Here is a 22,032-nt window from a genome sequence, read left to right on the forward strand (position 1 = left end):
AAGTTATGGAAAGGAACAGGTAAATTGACATTATTCTTGCAGTTACCCAACGGTCAGAATTTGCCAGTCACTGGTATTTTGCCCCTGGTGCCCAGTGAAGCAATATAATAATGAAGCCTTGGCTATGTCTGTATCTACCCAACAGACCCTCAATGAAATGCAGAAACCAGTGTGGTTGCATTCCTTCATCAGCACTGGGGAGGTCATTCCTTGAATGTGATTGCTAGGGATGACAGGTGGTGGACAGTGTATTATTAGCACAACCTGTATGTTGCCAGAGCTGCAAGGATGGGTGAAAATTAGGACGCCCCAGGGTCTGTGGTCCTCAGGCGGATTGGCAGCTGAGGAAAAGATGTGGTTCCCAGAAGGGGGAACATGCAGATGTTTCCCAAAAGAGGGAAGCCAGTACATCCAAGTGGGGCTTGGTGGAAATAATCTGTCCAAACCAACCACCAAGAAAGGTAGGGGAGGAGTAGGATTATTCCTGTGACCTCTGGGCTATGTTGGCTCAAGTGGTCTACAAATTCCCTGTGAGGTCCGGCACACCCCGGTGCTGCCTCTGTGCTGCAAACCTATGGAGATAACTGTTTGATGAAACTTTCAAAGGAGAGGACCCACACACAGCCAGCTCCTCAGCCATGCACAGGGCTGGTGCCCAAGCTCACTCTTCCACCTCCTGAACACACGTACAGCAGGGTAGTTTCAGGCCTGGAGTAGATGGCTTACTGACTATCATACCTGTAAAGATGGATGTCAAAAGTGTAATTGGTGAGGGTGCATGCCCAGACATTGGGTTAAGTGGGGCTGGATCAGTGCCCCAGTGTGGAATTGGGGAAACTGAGCACAGATGCCAGAGCTGCAGATGAAATCCCAGCTAGAGACAAGGAAACTGAAGAAGAAGAGGAGAGGATGGAAAACTCCACCTCCCCGAGATAGACTTCTGATAAGATGTACAGCCTGAGCCTCTTTAAGATCTAGTACCACCCTCCCCGCCCCCCAACCCCTGGATCTAGCCAAGAACACAGTTTAGTTAGTGGTAGGAACTTATTTTATCCATGGAGCTGTCACAAAGCTACTGCTTTGCAAGGGAGGTTATAAAATGGAAGTTTGACTCTTGGGAAATTTTGCAATTGATGAAGAAAGAAATAGTTATGAAAACAAAGGAGGTAAGAAGTGGAACTGGCCTTACACAAGTAAAGTATTGCCTTCTTTTTAAGGGATTTAGAAAAGATCTACATCTAATTTTCAGCTATGCCTCTCACTTCCTTTATTACCCTGGACATTTCTCTTCATCATTCTGGGCCTCAGCGTCCCAAATATAAAATGCAGATAATCCTGCATTACACTGTGGGAGGAACAGATACATAGTAAACAAAGCTTTTGAAATATAGAACAAGAAAATATTTTTTTGTAATAACTTTCCTTAACTTGTAGCCTCCATCGCATAGCTGAGCCCTGTAAAACCCATAGTGTGATGTCACTGGCCACATCTACACGAGATGCTTAATGTTCAGTAGCCTCACGACACTGCATAGTGGTGCATCACAGCATGGGCAGTGCTAATACATAAATATGCAGTATTATTAAGCTACTGTGCAGTAGCATCATTAAAATGGCATTCACCTGACACTACTGCGCAGTAACTGTAGTTTTTGCACATTTACTTAGTACTGTATTAAGTAAGTACTAAATTAAATGCACAGTAACTACTGGACATTAATGAATGTACAGCTGCAGCCACTGAGGCTGAAGCATGAGAGCAAAACTGGCAGGATTCTTTTCCCAATTAGAGATTGGTTGAACTGGGGGTGTCCCCACTAAGCATTTTGCCTCAATGCTTTACAGAAACAGGAAGTCATTACTCTAATAAACTAGGCCTAGGTCAAGGAAACCCCTTTCTAGAAGAGGCAAAGTGCTTGGCCAGCCTTAAACAGAAGGAAAGAGAGAGACTATTCACCCACAGCCAGAGAGGATTTTTCCAAAACTGGTATGAACCAACACCCATCTGACTACAGGTAAGTGGAGTGGGCACGGGGTAGGACGGTGGCTCCCAAACAAAGGGTGATAGCACTTATGAGTGTAGTCACAGCATGGGCGACTGGTGCCACCTTAGTCAGGAGGGGCACATGCCCCCCCAGTCACCAGTCAGAGACCGGGGGAGGTCCCCCCACGGCCAATCTCACTGACCAGTAAGGGAGTCCCCCTGCAGCTGATCGCACCGACTAGGAAGCGGTTGGGGCGCTCCCAGAAGCGGCCGCAGCACTCCAAGAAGTGGCCATGGGGCTTCATTTGGTGCTCCCACTGCCCAGCCAGCGCTCATGGGTGGGCACCAGAACTCCCACCTTCCCCCCTGCCCGTCGCCAAAGCGGAGAGCACGGCCTGTCAGTGGGTGCACCAGCAGTCTCCGGGGGTGCACGTGCTACGCAGTGCCATTGGGTCGCAGCTCCCACAGAAATTCAATTACCCCAGATGGGCTTGGCCTGTAAGCAAGGTTGGTTGTAAGGGAGCATGACAGATAGATAGATATAGTGGTATTTTATTTTAATCCTGGAAAATTGTGGATTTGGGTTTACTTTTTTTCAACCAAAAATTGGGGATTTTTTTAAATTAGAGAAAACGAGGATCCCTGCTCATTAGCTACTATCCAGGGTACATGGCCTCAAATCCATGAAAACAGTGCATAGAAAGTGAGTCCTCAGACAAGAGGGTGAAGACCAGGCAGAAGCCTTGTGTGCTCTTTCCAATCCCCACTATTTATGGAAGAAGTGACCCCCTGCATCCCTAGGAAGGATCCTGAAGAGAAGAAGAAGTAAACACTGGCCATTAGCTATGCAGCCAGAGTCTGCCGCTGTTGGAAAGCCTGCTGCCATTCTGCTACTGTCAGAAAGACTGGCCTCAGCAATAAGCTCTATCACCAGATATTTTTTTGCCTTGTCCCAGTAACTATAAATCACATCCCTGAATCACAGGATTAATACATTAATCATCATCATCATCATCCTTCTCATTCTCATCATCATTACCATCACCACTAGACCACAAAGCAGGAGAGTTCGGAGTTTTTGTTTTAATTTGTAACTCCTTTGCCTAAGACAAAAGATCCCCATTGCTCCATGCGTCAATCATTTGTATGTGTGCACATGTAGAATGCATTCACCTTGGGAACAGCTTCAGTAATAATGCCTTAAATCCAAAGCCTATTTCTGCCCCTGATGATAAACCAGTCTCCCCTGTTAGTAAACATGTTGTAAAACCTGCCACTGTGCAGAAAGGAAGCAGTTGACATGCATTGATAAACTTTTTTTTAAAGAAATACAGTTGAGTAAAACTTGCAGTTTGCTTCTATGTGGGTTGGGGAAGAGAAAATATTGCTTCCCATAGCAGTGGGTTTCAAGGAGGAGCCTTGAATTAGCATTAAGTTGGTAACCCAAAGAGAAATCACAGTTTGTTTTCTATGTCTCTTTAGCACGTGCTAAATTTGATATTTCACTTCCATTAGCAAGTTCTCTTGGATGGGACTTTAAACTAAACCTGGCAGCTACCTCCTTTACCATCCCAATATAAGAACAATAGTAAGTGATTCTATGTTGAACTGGCATCAAATACTTTATTAATTGTTATTTAAATCAGTGAATGCATTCATCCAATATACTTGTTAATTCATTAATAAAAAATGACAATTGCATTATTTAATATTAGCTAGCTCAGAAAAAATGTATAGTTGTTTTTGTAGTGGTGATATAATTCATTTTTAGCTTTGCTTGTTTATTCCTTCCAATAAAGCCCATAAAAAGAAGGCTGATGTTGAGTTTTAGGTTCCTCTCCCCCAAATAGATTCATGGGTGCAACCTCAAGAACTCTGCAAAGTCTCTCTCACTTGAGAATCTGCCTGGTTCTAACTGAATAAAACTTTTAGTCACTAGGGACACGTCCAGACGAACGCACACATGCATCTCCCTGGGGACAAACAGCAGCTGCACATAGTTGTGCTGCTGCTACTTATCCCCAAGGAATGCCCCTGCATGCATGCTCTGGTGAACAGCAAGTTGCCCTGGGTTGGGTAGGGGAGGCTGGGTCTCCAACACCTGGGCTGGCCCCAGCAGCCTTCCCTGGGGTGCAGCAGTGATCCAGGTAGGAGGAGCCTGGCCAGCAGCTGGAGCAATGTTCTGGCCAGTGGCCAGCCAGGCTCTGGTTTCAAATGGTGCAAACACTGCTGCCATGTGCACTACCACGGTCTTGGGGTTTTTTGTTTGTTTTTTTTGACTGATGCACTGCACATTTTTTGACCGATGTGCTGTGGACCCTAAACCGAAAAAAACCCTGCTGTGCTGCAAATGAGCAGGGTGTTGAATGCATGCATGTGCAGCACGTATGGTTTGCAGTGCCACAGATGGGCCTCTGGCACCTAAACCACATGTGTGTGTTCATCTGGACGCACCCTAGGAGTCCAGCACTGATGGAGGAACCTTTATGGTCTCACTTAGTTTTACAGTGTGAAACAAATAACTCCTTTCACATCCTTAGCAGAAATGAATGAAGAATGTGTGGAGGAAGAGGTGTTAGAGTGAAGAAGGGAATCATTCCTTCTTTGTCAACATCACAGGCACCCACACAGGTATAGTACTTCATGTACAGAGGGAAGACATCCTCAGAAATTTGGGAAGGAGTCATGGATATACTATCTGTTAGGATGATAAACCCTTGCTTTTTCCCCCTCTTTTTTCCTGCCCTTTTCCCTTGCTTTTTTCCCCACTCTTTTTTCCCACTCTTTTCCCTTGCTGGTGAGCCGAACACTAAAAGACCTGGTCTTACAGCTGATACATTGCTTACCTATGCCCAAGTTAGAGATTTGACTGGGCATAAGGCTTAAGACGCTAAAGTTCGCAGAAGCGTAATGCTTATTCTAACTAACATCAGCAAAATGACGTTTGTTTCCTTAGAGGAATGTAGGGCTTCAAATGGTTGATCATTTGTCTAATCATTTGACGGTCTGTTTAGATGTGGAATAGAAGAGCTCAAACCAGACAGGGGAGAAAACCAGTGATATATCAAGAGGGAAAATGCAAAAAGTAGACTTTTAAGATGAGTAACCGTAGGTGACTGAAGGTAGTAGGGGTGACGACCTCATGCAGGCGCAGAGTAGAAATTTTCATGGTAATGACTAATGCATAGCTAATTCCATGGAAATAAGGCAGGGGCAGAGCCATGGGCGTAACGGTCAGGGGAGGAGACTGGGCAGCATGGTTTAATACTAATGAGTGTAAACTGGAAGGTATAAATGTATGAATGCACTGATGTTCTGGGCCGCTCCTCAGTTTGGTAGGGACCCGCCCAAAGTTGCCTCCACTTCAGTAAAGCTGTTGAACGCAGCGTGTGCTTGTGTTTGCTCCTCAAGTGGTCATGCTCGTGATCCCACGGGCAATCGGTTCGTCGCTCCCTAGTCGCTGGGCCTCACATGGAGTCGAGGTTTAACACTATCATATTCAGAAGCTCCTAATAGAAGGGTTGAACAAACCAGGGCTAAGAAACACATACACCACAGCCCCTCTTGCTGCGGTTTTAGGTTACTTTTCAACTAAGTATAACATTGAAATCAGGAAGCAGAAGCTCTTTTATCCCTCCCGCTCTGGACAGACAAGCAGTATCTGTAGACACCTTTGAGGGAGCCTCTCCTATCACCTGTCTCCCTCCAACCTACATACTTGGCAGGCAGAGGATAGGTAAGCAGCAAGAGGGAACTGACTCCAAAAGCTTCGAGAAACATTGAGAGTATTCTAGCTTTGGAACTACCAACTATAATTAACACGCTGATTTAGACCTCACAACTACCAGCTAAGTCATCTGTCAAAGTAACCAATATTATACAGCAGGACACTGAAAAGTTTAAACACAGAAAATTGTCTCTTGATTCCTGGTACAGTGAACAACTGGCAAGTCCCCAGTACCATAGTAAGGGAAGGTCAAGCAGGGTGACTGCCCTGGGCACTGAAGAGAGTGGGCGCCAACAGGTAAGTCATGAGTTGAGCAGGAGTTGAGTGGGCGAGTTGCCAGTCGAGCGGGAGTCTGCAAGGGCACGGCCAGGGCTGGGCAACCAGAAGGGCCATGGCACAGGGGCAAGCTGTGCCAGGTGGCTCAGAGCCTGCCCAGCACCTGGCTCCACCGTGGGCTAGCGCTGTACTGGCAGACATGAACCTCCCCAATGCAGCCACATGTACTGCAGCCCGGTGTTCCCCGTCCTCCCAGCCCATGGGGGCTGCTCTCTCTGGCAGGTGGTGCAGCCCTGACACACAGACACTGCTTGGGGTAGGGGACAGAAATTACACCCAAGTGGCACAGGAACCAATGGACCCTATCCTGCCTGGGGCGAGGTGGGTAAAGCCATGGCGCCCACCCTGCCTGGCTGCAGCCCTATTCCCTGAGCACAGGGAACAAAGGGTAAAGCCCACCCGTCTGAAGAACTGTCCTTTTGCAGTGGGGGCGCTGATCCCTGCCTGCCTGGTACCCAGATGGGCCAAACCACTGAGGGATCACAGCTGGTTTCCGTGCCAAGCTCACATGTGTGCTCTCTGCACTGGGACAACCGAGGCCACTCCTTGGCCACTCTGCTCTGGGAAGCTGTCAACAGGCCTCCACCTGCCTGCTCCTCCTTCTGTCACTGGCCGGCCATGCGGCATGTCAGGCACCCCCATATTGCTGCTTTAATAAAGTGCCATTTTAATGCTCAATAAAACTTCATATGAGAGAGGACCTGGGAGATCCCCGCTCTCCTGCTCAATGACTATCTTGGAACTAAGCTACTTAGCAGGGGCAATACAGTATCAGCCTAAATATCCTGATAAAGACTTTATGAGTTTGTTACTTTAATTGATGACTTGTTACAGAGCACATAAAGTGGATAATGAATGCTATAAAAGCTTCATTAAAGTTTGGGGGCAGTGTTTTTCGGTCTTGCCCTGGGCACCAAATTTCCTTGCTATGGCACTGCAAGTCCCTGGCACACAAGTCATGGATAGCACTCGGATGAATCATGTATTTATATCAAAAGTCAGTGGAGGTGTCACAAACAGTTTTGAGAGAATGGCTGGGGGGAAAAAAATCCTGCTTCAGCCCACTAACTACAAGACACTGTCCTAAACATTATCCTGACCTTCTTTGCCAGGCATCCCTGTTCAGAAAACACAGTATGGAAGTTTTGTGGTAAACCATGCATACATTAGGTGGCTTGTTAAAAAACTACTACCATCAATCCCTGATTAAGTCAAGAAAAACTCCTGAAGAGGGCAGTCAAAGCCTGTCTGGGAGCAATTTGCAAATAGGAAAATGAAGGTCATTTCACCAAACATTGGCGATGCCTAGGGGGTGCGCGCAAGTACACATGCACCCCCTGAGATTGGCAGTGCACCCTGTGAAAAGCACAGCAGATGCTGCTGGCGGTGCCTGTGGGTGGTCACCACTCACCCCCCCCAACCCGCCTCACTGCCAACACCACCGGTGGTGTCTGCAGGCAGTCCCCAATTGCCACTGGCCACCACCAATGCTGCCGGCAGTGTCTGCTGGTGGTCACCGACCACCAGTTGGTGCTCACCACTGCCCCCCAGCCACGCAACACCGCCGTGACCACCTGCAGGAGCTCCCCACTCACTGCTGCCACACCCCCAACACCATTGCCATCGCCGCCACCACCACCTGCAGGTGGTTGCCATGCCCCGCTAGCCTTTGGGGGCATATGGCATTCATGTAACCAAATATATTACTATAGTTTCATAGTTGGTAGGGTCGGAAGGGACCTGAGCAGGCCATCAAGTCCGACCCCCTGCCATGGCAGAAAGGGTACTGGAGTCAAATGACCCCGACAAGGTGACTACATAGCCTCCTTTTGAAGACCCCCAGGGTAGGAGTGAGCACCACTTCCCTTTGAAGCTAGTTCCAGATCCTAGCTGCCCTGACTGTGAGGCAGTGCTTCCTGATGTCTAGCCTGAATCTACTCTCAGTCAACTTGTGGCCATTATTCCTAGTTACTCCTGGTAGTGCTCGGGGGAACAGAGTCTCACCCTTTCCCCGCTGGTCCCCACCTGGTAAGTTTATAGACGGCCACCAGATCCCCCCTCAGCCTTCTCTTGTGAAGGTTGAACAGGTTCAGGTTCTGTAGCCTTTCCTCATAGGGTCTGCCCTGCTGTCCCCTGACCATGGAGTGGCCCTCCTCTGGACCCTCTCCATGCTGGCCACATCCCTCCTGAAGTGCGGCACCCAGAACTGGATGCCGTACTCCAAGTGCAGCCTGACCAACACCGCATAGAGGGGGAGGATCACCTCCTTGGAGCTGCTCGTGATGTATCTGTGGATGCATGACAAGGTGCCGTTAGCCTTACTAACTGCGTCCTCACATTGGCGGCCCATGTTCATCTTGGAATCAATAATGACTCCAAGATCCTTTTCTGCCTCTGCACTGACAAGAAGGGAGTTCCCCAGACTGTAGGTATGCTGCTGGTTCTTCCTTCCCAGGTGCAGCACCTTGCACTTGTCAGTGTTGAATCGCATCCTGTTCTCATCCGCCCACCCCTGTAACCTGTCCAGATCTAGTTGTAGCCTGTCCCTCCCTTCTAGTGTGCCCACCTCTGCCCACATCTTAGTGTCATCTGTGAATTTGACCAAGGCGCTTTTCACCCCCTCATCCAAGTCACTGATGAAGATATTGAACAGTGTGGGCCCGAGGACTGAGCCCTGGGGAACCCCACTGCCCACATCCCTGTGGCAAGCCTGTGTTATAGTAGTTGCATAACAATGCAGTTTGGGATCAAGGCTCCCTCTAAGGTGCACATGTGCGCAGCTGCGCACAACTAAAAGTGTGGCTGTGCACAGCCTTTTCAAGGCCGCGCACCAGGAGAGGCTGGAGCCGGAGCCTGGTGAGGGCTCCCCAGCTCCAGGGAAGTGCTCCGCTCCCCGGCATCAGGGCCGGGGAGTGGAGCAGTTTTCCGGAGGTGGTGGAGCCCGCGCCAGCCCCCCGCCCCAGCCTCCATTCCTGCCTTGCCTCACCTCGGGGAGAAGACACTGCCTGCCCCAGTGAGGCTCTGCTGGCTCCGGGACACTGTGGGACACGCACCCCGTCCGCTGCTCCTTAGAGGGAACATTGTTTGGGATTTAAATTACTTAAGAACAAAGACAGGGCAAGAATTTCAAAAGTAATTAGTAAAGACTGTCACTCAAAATTAAGAGCCCCTTTTTTTTTTTAAAAATCAGCCAAAAGTTTAGCTTCCAAAAGACAGATAACAAAAGGTGGGATTTTCAAAAACACTTAGGTGAGTTAGGAGCAAAAGTCTCCAGGGCCTTTGAAAACCTCAGTCCAGTGAATTAAAAAAATATTAGCAGCCTTGTCCCACAGTGAGAGAGAGATTGATGGTCCTTGATAGTCCAGTGAAAGGATGCTCCCAAAACAAAGGCACATGCACACCCATAGCCAGACTTCCCTGACCTCTGCACACAGAGCTACTGTAGCTGCCCTGGCAAGGACCGGGGCTGCAGAAACGAGCTGCCGCTCCATGTGTGGGAGGACTTCACTAAATCAGTGACCACAGAAGGCGATGGCTGGTTGTGCCAGATTTCCTGCATCACCTACGGTCAGGACCACAGCAAGGAAGCAGCCTGTTGTCCACAGTTCCTGAAGCATCTGGCTAAGGAGCAGCTTAAGTCAAATCTATGAGCAACCAGAAGTCTGGCATGAGAACAGAAATCCTGACCTAACCTAAATTTTATACATAGTAGGAATTACTGAAGGCAGTTACCATCCTGACTAAGGCCGGCTGAGAAAGCATCAGTATTCATCGCAGGCACCCACAGAGATAGGATTGTAAAAAAAAATGATGCAATACCCTACTTGGATTGCAACTTTCATTGTGCAATGTTCAAACAGTCCACGCTGTGGCAGCAGAAGGCAATGGATGAGCACTAGAGCAGCTGTAACAGGGCTGCTTAGGAGCCCTACTAGATGCATTTTGAAAGGCAAGTCAGGATTGAAGAGGAGGCAGCCAAGTTGCAGATCCAAGGTGAGAAGAATACAAGCAAGAAGAGGCTGGTGCTTGCACACTCAGCATCCCCTTGACTGCATTTTTAACCCCACACATGAGTTTTCTTTATTATGTTGAGCCACTTTAGCTAGGCCAATAATAGTTCAAACAACAGAAGCCATGTGCATACATAGGCAGAAGCAGCAGAGTTGTCATGTATAATTGGCCACAATGGGTGTGGATTTAAGGTGCTTTTATATCACTATAGCAGTGTTCACATGGGGGATTTTAGTGCTATGACTATTGGGATATATATAATTCTGGAAAGTTAAAAGTTACAACACAATAACAACACCAGTCAGGGATCAAAAACATGTTCTCTTTTCGGTTATCAAGATATCCGCCTCTTTCTCTGTGATTATAGATGGTTGGAATCTTTTTTTTTTTAATGTAAAAATATCATGGAAGGTTTTGCCTTTAATTTTTTTCGGTGAAACACACACCGAATCTTTCAGGTGTTGCTTTATTGAAAAAAGATCCCTGAAACAAACAATCAAGATTGCTTTTTTTTATTTTTAAGTCAAATTTTCACTGAAATCCCCCAAATTTTCAGTGAAAATCATTTTTTGTGAAATTTTTCATTTTGTGGAAATGGTGATTTTTGTGTCTCAGTGATCTATTAGCAATACCCAGGGTTCAAATTACACTTTAACACTTGGGAGGTGTGTAGGGGGGTCTGCAAAAAAATTCAGCCGGTTCATTGATTAACGAGTCGACCTAAGTAAAGAGCAATTGGATCAGAGCCCCCTGCCCCGGTTATGATTTTCAAATCTTACAGGGGGTCTCTTGGGGGGGAGGGAAGTCAGCCCCCCTGAGGTTCATTGTTCACCAACAAGATTTTTTTCTTCTAAAAAAAATTCCAACCCGAGCCATTTATGTCACCCTAGTTCATTCTTATCAAACCACTGTCAAGCAAGCCTGTGTCTTACTCAGGCTGGATTATGAAGTCATGAACTTAGCATGTACCAGGAGGAGGAGGATATGGAAGTACAGGACACTGAGCAGCTTTAGGTTCGCTGCATACTCTCTCTGGACCCATAGTTCTCCCCAGCTCTAGGGCAATCAGGAGAAGTTGAGAGCAGTTGTTAGCCACATGGCTACTGTGTCTGGTGCAACCTCCTTAGCTAGGCACTGTTTTACCTTTTCTGTTGGGTTTCTTCTTGCCTTCTGTTCTAACTCCACAGCAAATAGCCCATGAGGAACAAGCCCACAGTACTGTACTCATAGGAAATGCAAATATTTCCTATGTATCCAAAAGGTTGAGTCTGTGGCACTGAATTTTACGCACTGACTTCTGGAGAGGGTTCCTACCATTTGATCCCACAGTTCAGAGCAAAACCAAGTGCACTGGCTTCTTTTCATCAGCTGTTTCCACGCTATCTTTCATTGTTCATATGTATGCTAAACAATTGATCAGCATGGATTGGAGGCCAGGTAACTTGGACTCATCCTCCTTAGCTTGGCTCACACCATTGTTTTAAGCTCAAACCATGTTTCACATTGCATACAGATAAATGTATGTATATATACATCTATTTGTATGTATGGTTACATGAACATATTTTGTTGAACCTATAAAATTCACATGATCTTTACAGCCCCCCACAAAAAGCTCAATACAGCATGTTTCTGCCTGGTTTCGAACCAGGGACCTTTTGCGTGTTAGGCAAATGTGATAACCACTACACTACAGAAACCCACCTCTTCCACTTTTGAGTCATTATCTTCTACATTTTTTTCTCTGGCCTGCATTGTGTGTGATTAATTTTTGCATTGCCTGAATTCAAACCTGGTGTTCAAGAGCTGACAGTGGTTGAACAAATCAAGGGGTATAGTACTCCGCCCAAGCTTCCCCTCCCTCAAGTAGCCCAAGCCCCCCGACCCTCTTCTTATGGGAAGCTCCAAGATCACTGGTATCTTCTGGCCTCCCTAGAGCCCCCTTAAACCTTGAAATCCCTGTAGGCAGCTCCAAGCAGTGTCCCCCAACTTGCAGTTTCCTCATAAAAGTGACCCACTTTTGAAAAAGCCCCCACCTGTCTCATGTTCATGCATTGCCCCTCTGTGCCCCAACTCCTTCTACCATCCCTCTATCTCTGCCCCTTGCAAGATCCTCTACCCCTCTACTGCATCATCTGCTCCTTCCCTTACCAGATGCTGGCCCCAAAGCTCAGGATGGGAATCCTCCCCAGTCACTGCAATAAAATTAACATCAACCCCCTGCATCAGGAACGCTGTGTGCCCCCAGAAGCTGGGTGGGGCACGATGAGCTCCTGCACGCGGTGGCGGTGCTGTCAGCGGCGTTAGCGTAGCAGCGGCAAGTAGTGAGCACCCGTAGGCGGCCACAGCACTGTCAGTGGCAGTGGTGGGGAGTGGGGAGCGCCAACTGGCAGTTGGCAACCACCCACGGACACCGCTGGCAGCATCGGTGGCAGCCAGCAGCGATCAGGGGCCTCCTACAGATGCCATCGGTGATGTTGGTGGCAAGAAGAAGGGGTGGCAAGCGGTGACCACCCACAGGCACCACTGGCAGTGTTGGCAGCGCCTTTTTGCAGGGGGTGCACCGCCATGCTCAGGGGGTGCACGTGCACCTGCATGCACCCCCTACACTTCGCCAACATGTCACCAATGCCGTGCATCTAACTGATCCCCTCCTTCCCCCAGTGGGCATGTAATGCTGGGGAAAGAGACCACCCTCACCCTCCTTTCTCCCTTGATTCTGATCCTATAAGGCGCTGGTTGTCAACCTTTTTTGTACCAGGACCCATTTGTAAGCATTGATGGCCAGTCCCCACCCAGGGCCCCTCACTCCCACCCCTCTGTCTCCCACCTCCCGTCCCCAGCCCCCCAGTGTGTGGGGCAGCGGGTGGGTATGTGGGGTGGGAGGGTGTGTGGGGGTTGGGGGGGCCCAAGCAGCCCCTTGCAGGGCACAGTTTCCCACATTTTTCTTCTTTAAAAGGATAAGCCAGTTTTAAAGTTTTCGATGCATTTTTTAAAGTTTGCCCGTGACCCTTTCATATATTCTTGCGACCCACTTTTGGGTCGTGATCCATGGGTGGAGAAATGCTGCTGTAAGGAACCTGCATAAGCTTCCTGCTCTGATTCACAATTCCCTACTCCCTCTTTAGAGCAGGACCTGGCAGGAAAGGTGGGAGAAGTTCCAGCAAGAGAGAAGAACAGGATCTGGCAAAGATACAAGGAAAAGAAACCAGGACAACAACCAGATCTACTTTTTTTTTACCCCTCCCCCTGCAATTTGAAAGCCTAGGCACTTACTAACATGTCTGCTGGGAGGAATTCGCTTTGAAAACCCCTTGATGAATGAACATGTAATTGTCTTAACAGGGACTTGCCTGATAGGACTCTGAAAAGCTGCCTTGATCTGTTAGAAAATAGCAACTGCAATTAAGAGTTGTTCTTTAAATAGCGTGGGAGGAGGAAAGGGCAGAACAGTAATGATACCAAAAAAAATATGTGGCAAAGCTCCAAGAGCTGAGCAAAGCACTGGTTGCAAAAGCCCCAGCCACAGGGACTCGAGAATAGGCATCTACTTCACTTCCCCGCTCTGTTTCCTGAGGAAGGGGAGGAGTGGGGGCTGTTGAAAGGAGAAGTAAGAGCTACAGGTCTGCTGGGGACATTCATCAGACCCCCCTACAAACAACGTAACCCCCAAGGTTAGGGATTGCCTTTTCCCACCAGAGAGATCACTTCCAAAAGTACAGATCTTGCAAATCACACAGTGAAATCCCATCCATTGTGTGTGGTCTAAAAGTGTTGGAGATTTTTAAAGATATCCAGGTTGTAGCCATATAGAGGCAAAAGGAATCACTAACTGGTGCCAGAGGTGATATTTTTTATTAGACCAACTAGATGTTTGCAAAAGTTATTTGCAAGCTTTTGGGCACAGACACGCTTGTTCAGGCAGAGCAGGAAAGTCTGTAAAAGTTCTCCTAGGTGGAAATGAAACTTTGTGTTTCAAAGGAGAGTTGAAGGCGGGGGAAGAGCTCCAGATTTTTAAAAACGTGAAAAACTGGGAGTAAAAAGTGGGCTCGTCCGGGATTTGAACCCGGGACCTCTCGCACCCAAAGCGAGAATCATACCCCTAGACCAACGAGCCGCTCATACAAGGCAGCTAACCTGTAGCCTTTAAAAAGTTGTGAAAGTTTCTGAATTCAGTTTTCTCTTGTATTTGGCTGATTTCCTGGTGTGTCCCTAGATCTATTAGCACACCACAGGCCTGGCTCTTGCTTCTTCACCTTATTCCCCCCATCTTCCAGGCCCACAGTCTGCACTTTCTAACCCTTCTCTGCAGCTCTCAGCTGGAAGCAGTGTCACTACCCCAACTGCTTCATTCTCAGTCAGAAAAAACCCCTCTGTCTACACGCAGGCTGATGGATAAGGTGGAAAATGCCAGATCCACTTGCACAATAAACCCAAGTTTGCTTTTGTAATTAATATTGAACACGAAAGACTCTTCAAAATAAGTATTATTTAAATACACAAGCAGCTCTATCCAAAATAACTTACCTTAGTTATCAAGAAGAGAGTGTGAAGGGGAGTGACGGGCAAGTAACACAGGAGGTTTATGCATCAAACTGACGGTAAACTTGGGAAGTGACAATTCTTGGACTCTTCCCTCCCCAACCCCCTTTTAATTATAATATGTCCTCCAGGCTGTATAACAGGGGAGGGCAATTATTTCCGGCAAAGGGATGTTTACTGAATTTTGGCAGGCCATCAAGGGTCGCATGACAGGCAGTCGGGGGCAGATAAATATTAATTTTGTAATTTTTTTAGGGGCCCTGCAGGCCGGATAAAATGGCCTGGTGGGCTGCATCTGACCCACAGGCCACATTTTGCCCACCGCTGCTGTATAATGTACCTAAGTCCAGCAGCTATTGCCACAGGCCAAGTGCACATTGTGTAAGCAAGTCTGAGAAATGGGTTACAAAGACAGATGGTGATAAATGGTAGTGCAGGAGCACCCACAGGAGCCCCTCTCACAGAATAAAACCTTGCTGTGCTGTGCAAACAATGAGCAAAAGGGTAGTCATTGCCCCAAAGAGCATCCCATTCCAGTACAAGGCACGAGACAACTGATGGATATGGAGGGGTCAGCACAAGGAAACCGACTATATAGCTTGGTGTGATAAATAATACTCACAATACATAGTCTTCACCTTTTTCTCCACTTTTTGCAAAGCATGTTATTTAAAAGCTCTTAGATAAAGGACCTATTTTGCTAAACTCCAAGGCAAGACAACTTTGGAAACAAAGGCCTTTTACCCAGAATGTAAAGAAGGAAAAATGTTGTCTACATTAAGTCTGTAATATTATTTATCGAGATACAAATCTCTCACATTTTTAGCCAACACATATTAGGCCTATACAAAAAACAAAATGTCCCAGTCCTACACTCTTTGGAAAATCAGTCTTCACTGTGATTGGCTTTTTTAAGTGTTTCATATGACTGGAAAATATATTTAGGGAAGTATTTATTTCCTGTATTATTTCCTTTAGGGGAATAATACTGCTGTACAAGACCGATTGCTGAAAAATTCCTTTTCAGGAAACCACAATGTGGATTATTTTTCTAGAAGGGAACAGGATTTTAGGGCAGAATGCTTATATATATGGATGAAAGATCGAAATGCTAGCTGTTGCCTGAGCCCCACATTGCCACATCTACACGAGCAGGGGTGTGCCATGCTAGGTGCCAGCTGTAGCTGAACCAAAGGGATTCTAATACCTCCTCAAAAGTCCAGTAGACAATTATTGTATTTTTTGTCATGCTACTGTAACTGTCTACTGAAAAAATCCAAGACCAAACTACAAATAAGTGGTCTTCATCCTGTCTATCCAGGAGCCATTATGAGTCTCTTATCAACTGGCAGAAGGCAGGACAGGATAGCACATAACAAGCTAACTGGTTCAGAGAACTGTAAACTTTCATAGATGACAGCCTGGATTATTTTCTGCCTCCTCTGCTCTATGCCAGGGAGTTCTGGGCCACTGTTTGGGGGACAGGAAGAGACATCATCATCCTGCAGTATGTATATTTTTACCCAGCCTGCCTCTCTAACTTCTTAGAAGAAAAGCTAATATTTTAAGTTTCCCTTACATCACAGCTGGTTAAATCACAGCTGGTTAAATCCCTCAGCTGTGATGGTTTAATACTTAACCAATGAGTCAAGTGACTATCTTTAGCCACTCTTGTGGCTGTAATTTGGCAAGAGGAGATATGAATGATGCAAAGCAAGGGGCAGACCAACTAAGAGTATTGCCAACTCTCATGATTTTTGAAGTTTTTAAAGTCTGCGCTTCAGGAGTGTGAAAACCTTAGCTCTTTCTTATATATATGTATGCTGCACATTACATGATACATGTTGCTTTGTTAGTTTTTCACAAATATTCTGCAAGTGATTAAAGTTTAATTTTCATAAATCTGCCACTGAAATGTCAGCTTTTCTTCTAGTGTGTTCATGGTCTAAAGATATAGGTAGACAAGGTTCTTTGGGTAAATGTGATATGTTTTATCAGACCAACTAAATAGTTGGACTTTTTTTTATTTGTAAGTCTGTTATATATATACATACACACACACCACCCCCCACTGCCCCTCTTCCCCACCTCCTTCGGGTCCAACCTGCTACAATGGAGGGGCTCCTGGTTTTCCCCAGTTGGCACCGCTGCTTGTATAGTGCTCTACCCACTTTTTTCTTTTTTTTTGCCTTTGCGGAGGTGGGGTGGAGGGACCTGCCACATGGGAGGCTGCAGGAGGAGGCAGCACCAGTGGATGGGGCTCCCTTTTGAACTCAGCTGGCTCTGCTCCCAGCTGCCCGGCCCGTGCAGCCAATTGGCACATGCGCAGTTGGGCCAAAGTGTTACAGACAGACAGACAGACTAAGCCTTTTATTGTATTAGAATAAAATAAAGAGATAGGTGTTTCACATTCTCAAAGTGTAGACTTTAAGAACAATGCCAAAAATCATAAGAGTTGGCAACACGGAACTAAATGGTTAGAAAAAAAATGTCTTTGCAAGATTTTGGATACAAACACCCTTCTTCAGGCACAGGGAGGGTGACTCTCCCTGTGCCTGAACAAGGGTGTTTGTACCCAAAAGCTTGCAAAGAAAAAAAAAATCCAGCTATTTAGTTGGTCTAATAAAAGACGTCACGTTTACCCAAAGAACCTTGTCTGCCTATGTCTTTAGCCCAACACAGCTACAACCAGTACCTTAAAAGACAAGCTGACATTTCAGTGGCAGATTTATGAAAATTAAACCATAATCATTTGTAGAATATTTGTGACAAGCTAACAAAGCAACATTCATCATTTAAAATGCAGCCTGACCCAATAATGAAGAAGGATGGCAAAGAAACTGTGCTGATGGAAAAAAAAGGCTCCTACAAGGCCCCAGTGAGATTTGAACTCACGACCCCTGGTTTACAAGACCAGTGCTCTAACCCCTGAGCTATGGAGCCAAGAAGCTTGGGGCTTAGTTTACCCTCTCCTGTGAATGAAATGATGGTCCACTAGCTCTGTGGTCTACCTGAATTTGGTAGTAAAGACTAACAGTTCCCAGTACCAGTCATACAACCTCATTTCACTTTCTGTTTGCCCTCTCTAGCATCAGCTTTAATCCAGACCAAGGAGGACTCAGGCCAACTACTTGTAGGTTAACTTGTGCTACTATTTTGCTGTCTGCTGTGAGAAGAATAGGATTTGCAACATTGGGAGCAGAGACATCCCAGCCTACCTCACACATCAGAGGATACTTGTGCAGGAGTCCAGATTTCCTCAGGTTTCTCAGTTGGCTTGGGAGCTGTTGCTTGGGAAGCTTTATCAAAGCCAATGGGCTGGTCACTTGTTGCTGATTTTAAGCATAAAACCTTTTGGGGAACAGCTTTTAGGAGTTCAGACGTCTCTTGCACTCACCCCTCTCTTAACACACACGGTGTAGGTGTAGGGCATAAATGCAAGTAGACATGAGACTTATATGAGACTTCCTATACCTGAAGAAGGGTGATTGCACCCAAAAGCTTGCTAAGAGCTTTTTTTTCCAACTACTCAGTTGGTCTAATAAAAGAGATCACATCTACCCAAAGAACCTGGCCTGCCGGTAGACTTTAAAGGAGCTTGTCCACATAACAAAGTTTTCTTTGCTAGCCAGCTGGTTAAATCCTTTAGCTGTGATGGTTTAATACTTAACCAATGAATCAAGTGACTATCTTTAGCCATTCTTGTTGCTGTAATTTGGCAAGAGGAAGATATGAATGATGCAAAGCAAGGGGCAGATGAATCTGATTTGGCCACAGCATCCAGGAGAGAAACAGCCTTAAGACATCCTCCTACTAAGTCTTAGGAGTGCAATGCCAACATAGTTGTTAACACGTTATCTAACACTCGAGGGGAGAGGAAACAGCATTTAATTATATACTGTACTTAAATGGCCTCTGTTATTATAATCCCTTTACACCTGACAATTTTTTATTATCCTTCTCCTCACTGCACCGCAGGAGATGGGGAAGGACTGTTAGTTATGTCACAGACTTGTCTAAGGGTTTGTCAACAAGCCTCAGATGATAGAGCAGGTTATTTTACCTAAAAGTCTCATAACCTAGTGATAGCATAATGTGAGTATAATAGGGCCAGGCTGGTGGACTTGAAAAAAGATGCCCTATATTCAATCGGGTATCCAGGTTGTAGCCGTATTGGTCTAAAGGCAAAAAGAATATGTTCAACCAAGTACTAATCAAATTGTGAGCTTTTTCTATCCTCATGACATTTAAAAGCAGAAGCTTCCAAGCAGAGAGTAACATATACCATGATATCTGATACTTTAAAAAATATCCAGGTCAGCTTAACTCTGTCAATCATATTAACAATCTGGGCCTAGTTAAAGGAACAACAGGAGTCTTTTAGCAATAGAAAACATGACATATGAATCAGGGAGGGCTTGGCAAGAATTAGGGGTCTTTGCATCAGCCTACAAGGTTAGTTGCTGGCAAAGCAATGAAGAAAAAGGCATCAAAAGAGGGAAACAGTTTGAGAGAAGAGGCTGGAGAAAATCAAGGACAGTGCCCAACTAGGGGTGCAGAGAGGATAGTAAATAATGTAAAGGTGAATTCGCTACAGAAAGTGGGAAACTGAGATTTTCTCCTTTCTTATGTTGTTTAGTAAAATTATTAAACTACTCACCAAACATTGCCATCATTAGCTAATATTTATTTGAGTGGGAAAGAGTAAATCACAACAGTGACTGATGTCAGCAGGGGGAAAAAATGTAGTTGATTATGCTGATGATGGTGATGATAATCATACCAAATCCACCATGAAAACCTTTAAAAGCTGGGAATGAAGCAAACTAGTCCACTCATGCAAAAAAGTCTTCTATGGATAGCAGTGATGACTCCAAAAGTTATGTTTCCATGAGCAAAGCCTGAAAAAAATTCTGCTGTGTTCAGTCTAGACACTGGCCAACGCCATGAACAGGGGATTTAAAAGTACCAGTAATCTCTTTAAGGGGTGTAGGTTGTACCCGTGTTGGTCTAAGCACATAGGCAGACAAGGTTCTTTGGGTGAATCTGATCTCTTTTATTAAACCAACTTAAATAGTTGGAAAAAAAACAATTCTCAGCAAGCTTGCAGGTTTAAAAACCCTTCGTCAGGCTGAGGAAGGAAGCCTAAAAGACATCAGAGTCACTCAAAGAACCTTGTCTGCCAGTAATCTCTTTAATACATTTAAGTAACAGTGATGTCAAAAGATAAGCCTGATTAAATAGTAAGTCACTCTTGTCTGAGAGATGTTAGGTGGGAAAGCATTAGTGCCCCCAGATGTATGATTTTCTTCTTGTTCTTGTTGTCCAGAGCTACTCAAGGTGCTAACGGTGAAGAAGGATAAATGCAGGGGAGCTGTTACATTAGAGTACAGATAACAGGCTACTGGAGTTGTGCTTCTACTGATTTTTATTACTTGCTAGCTAGCTAAAAGAAGGATTCAGCTCATGAGGCGTCTGATTAGAATTCAACGTTAATGATCCAACCAAAGACAAATAGAAAAGGTTTGAAAATAGTCATTCTGAGAAGCAATGAGACAGACAGAGTGCTGTGCAGTGACATTGTGGTAGCGTGGCCGAGCGGTCTAAGGCGCTGGATTAAGGCTCCAGTCTCTTCGGGGGCGTGGGTTCGAATCCCACCGCTGCCAGCAACTCTTTTTCAGTTTTCCCCAGCTATTCTTCATCATTTTTTGCCATGTCCCCAACAGGCTCCTCCTGAAACCTCTAACTAGAGAAATCCCAGTCACAGAGCTGATTATAGTTTGCTTTACAGTTGTTTGATCTGCCCTCCCAGAGAGCACATAAGACAGTTTGTAGCTGGCAGGAAGCCCATGTGTGCAGCCCCGTGAGGGAGGGCCAAACATGATGTGAGTGGCAGATCGCTGCCCAGGACAGCTGTGGAGTCACTTCCCAGGCATGGCAGGAGGGAAGAGTGACTGCAGCAGCTGGGACCTGTGACTCCGCTGATGTTCCCAGGACCTGGTGCCCGCATCTCCTTGGCTTCCCTGCAGGAATGACAAATGACCCCAGCAGTTTCCCTTCTGCCCCCTAAGAAGCCTGCTTTGCATGGGAAAGCTTCTCTAACTTTATCCCAAGGCTACACAGTTGGTCCAGTAAAAGATATCACCCCCTTTCCCCCCCATCCCCTCCTCCTCACCCTACACATTTAGCAAGCCGGTGCCCTGGACCCTGCGCTGCAGAACTGTACACCAGTTAGCTCTTCTCTCTCTCTCTGACCAGACCTATTTTAGGTAGGAACAGGAGTCTGCACTAACACTCTCAAATGTTTTTCACCCTTTATCATCAGTATTACCCAAAATCGGGATTAAACAAGGAAAAAAAAACTGGGTCTTGTTTCTGCCCGGTCTCGAACCGGGGACCTTTCGCGTGTTAGGCGAACGTGATAACCACTACACTACAGAAACCCACCTGCCAGCGCTCTCTGCCTTGGGTCTCTTCTCAACTTGTGAGCTGCGGCCAGTCCTGCTTGCGCGTGCCCGGCCTCGGGTGTGCCAGGGCTCCAGGGCAAAACCTTGAGTTTTGAGGGTCTTTATTGCTGGTGTTTCTGGTCCTATCTCGGTAAAGCATAGGTTGCCAAATGTTTGCATAAGTCTGTGATTGTTTTGGGAAACTGCAGGTGTGTGTAAACACACACACACACGTGTATACGTACATGCATACACTCGTATACACTAGTCTGGTTAGCACATATATATATATATATGTTTGCTATACACTAGCAAATTGCCCATGAAGAAAGCCGGGGCTGGGTGGGGAGGAGCCCCATGTCCCGCCCCCGCCCTTTCAGGCCCGTGCAAGCCACCGCCGCCCCGCAGCATTTCCGTGTGGCAGGAGCTCCCTTTGCACTCATCGATCCTCCCCCTTCGGGCATCCCGCCTCCTTTGCCAGGTGCATAGCCCTCTGCGCAGCCGCCCCTTGCTGCTTGAGGCCGGCTGGCTCTCCCTCTTGCCCACACCGGCCCCAGACCCCTCGCCCTGCCTGCAACAGCCGCAGCCAGGCCGTGCCTTGGAAAGCCCGCGGGCCCCCCTTCCCTGCCTGCAGTCCAGCGAGCCCCTCCCCGGCTGCCCCGCGGCCCCCGCTTCTCCTGCCGGCGCCCCGGGCGGCTGCTATTCACTGCTCCTCCTGCCCTGGGCAGCCCCGGGACGGGACGGGACGGAGCAGGGGCAGCGAGGGGCGCAGCACGGGGGACGTGGCCGCTTGGGAGCTGGACGGGCCGCCAGGAAACACCGCGATTCCCGTGAGCGGCGGCGACCCCCCGGCAGGTTGCTGTGCTCCCGAAGTGGGCACAGCTTTCAATTGTCGGGAAAGTTTAGGGGAAAAAAAAAAAATTAAAAACTTGGGCTCGTCCGGGATTTGAAACCGGGACCTCTCGCACCCAAAGCGAGAATCATAA

The 22,032-nt window shown here is 46.9% G+C and overlaps 5 non-coding genes across 5 annotated transcripts; 1 reads left to right on the forward strand and 4 right to left on the reverse strand.

The window, feature by feature from the left end:
* Positions 1-11,685: 11,685 nt before the first annotated feature.
* TRNAV-AAC lies at positions 11,686-11,758 on the reverse strand. The gene has a single exon. It is a non-coding gene; the product is annotated as a tRNA-Val (tRNA).
* Positions 11,759-14,103: 2,345 nt separating this feature from the next.
* Positions 14,104-14,175, reverse strand: TRNAP-UGG. The gene has a single exon. It is a non-coding gene; the product is annotated as a tRNA-Pro (tRNA).
* A 3,295-nt stretch (positions 14,176-17,470) lies between these two features.
* Positions 17,471-17,543, reverse strand: TRNAT-UGU. The gene has a single exon. It is a non-coding gene; the product is annotated as a tRNA-Thr (tRNA).
* A 2,641-nt stretch (positions 17,544-20,184) lies between these two features.
* On the forward strand, positions 20,185-20,266 carry TRNAL-AAG. Its single transcript has one exon. It is a non-coding gene; the product is annotated as a tRNA-Leu (tRNA).
* Positions 20,267-20,970: 704 nt separating this feature from the next.
* Positions 20,971-21,043, reverse strand: TRNAV-AAC. The gene has a single exon. It is a non-coding gene; the product is annotated as a tRNA-Val (tRNA).
* Positions 21,044-22,032: the final 989 nt, after the last annotated feature.

This window comes from Alligator sinensis, unplaced genomic scaffold (genome assembly GCF_000455745.1).
Source record: "Alligator sinensis unplaced genomic scaffold, ASM45574v1 scaffold1220_1, whole genome shotgun sequence".
Taxonomy (NCBI): Eukaryota; Metazoa; Chordata; order Crocodylia; family Alligatoridae; genus Alligator; species Alligator sinensis.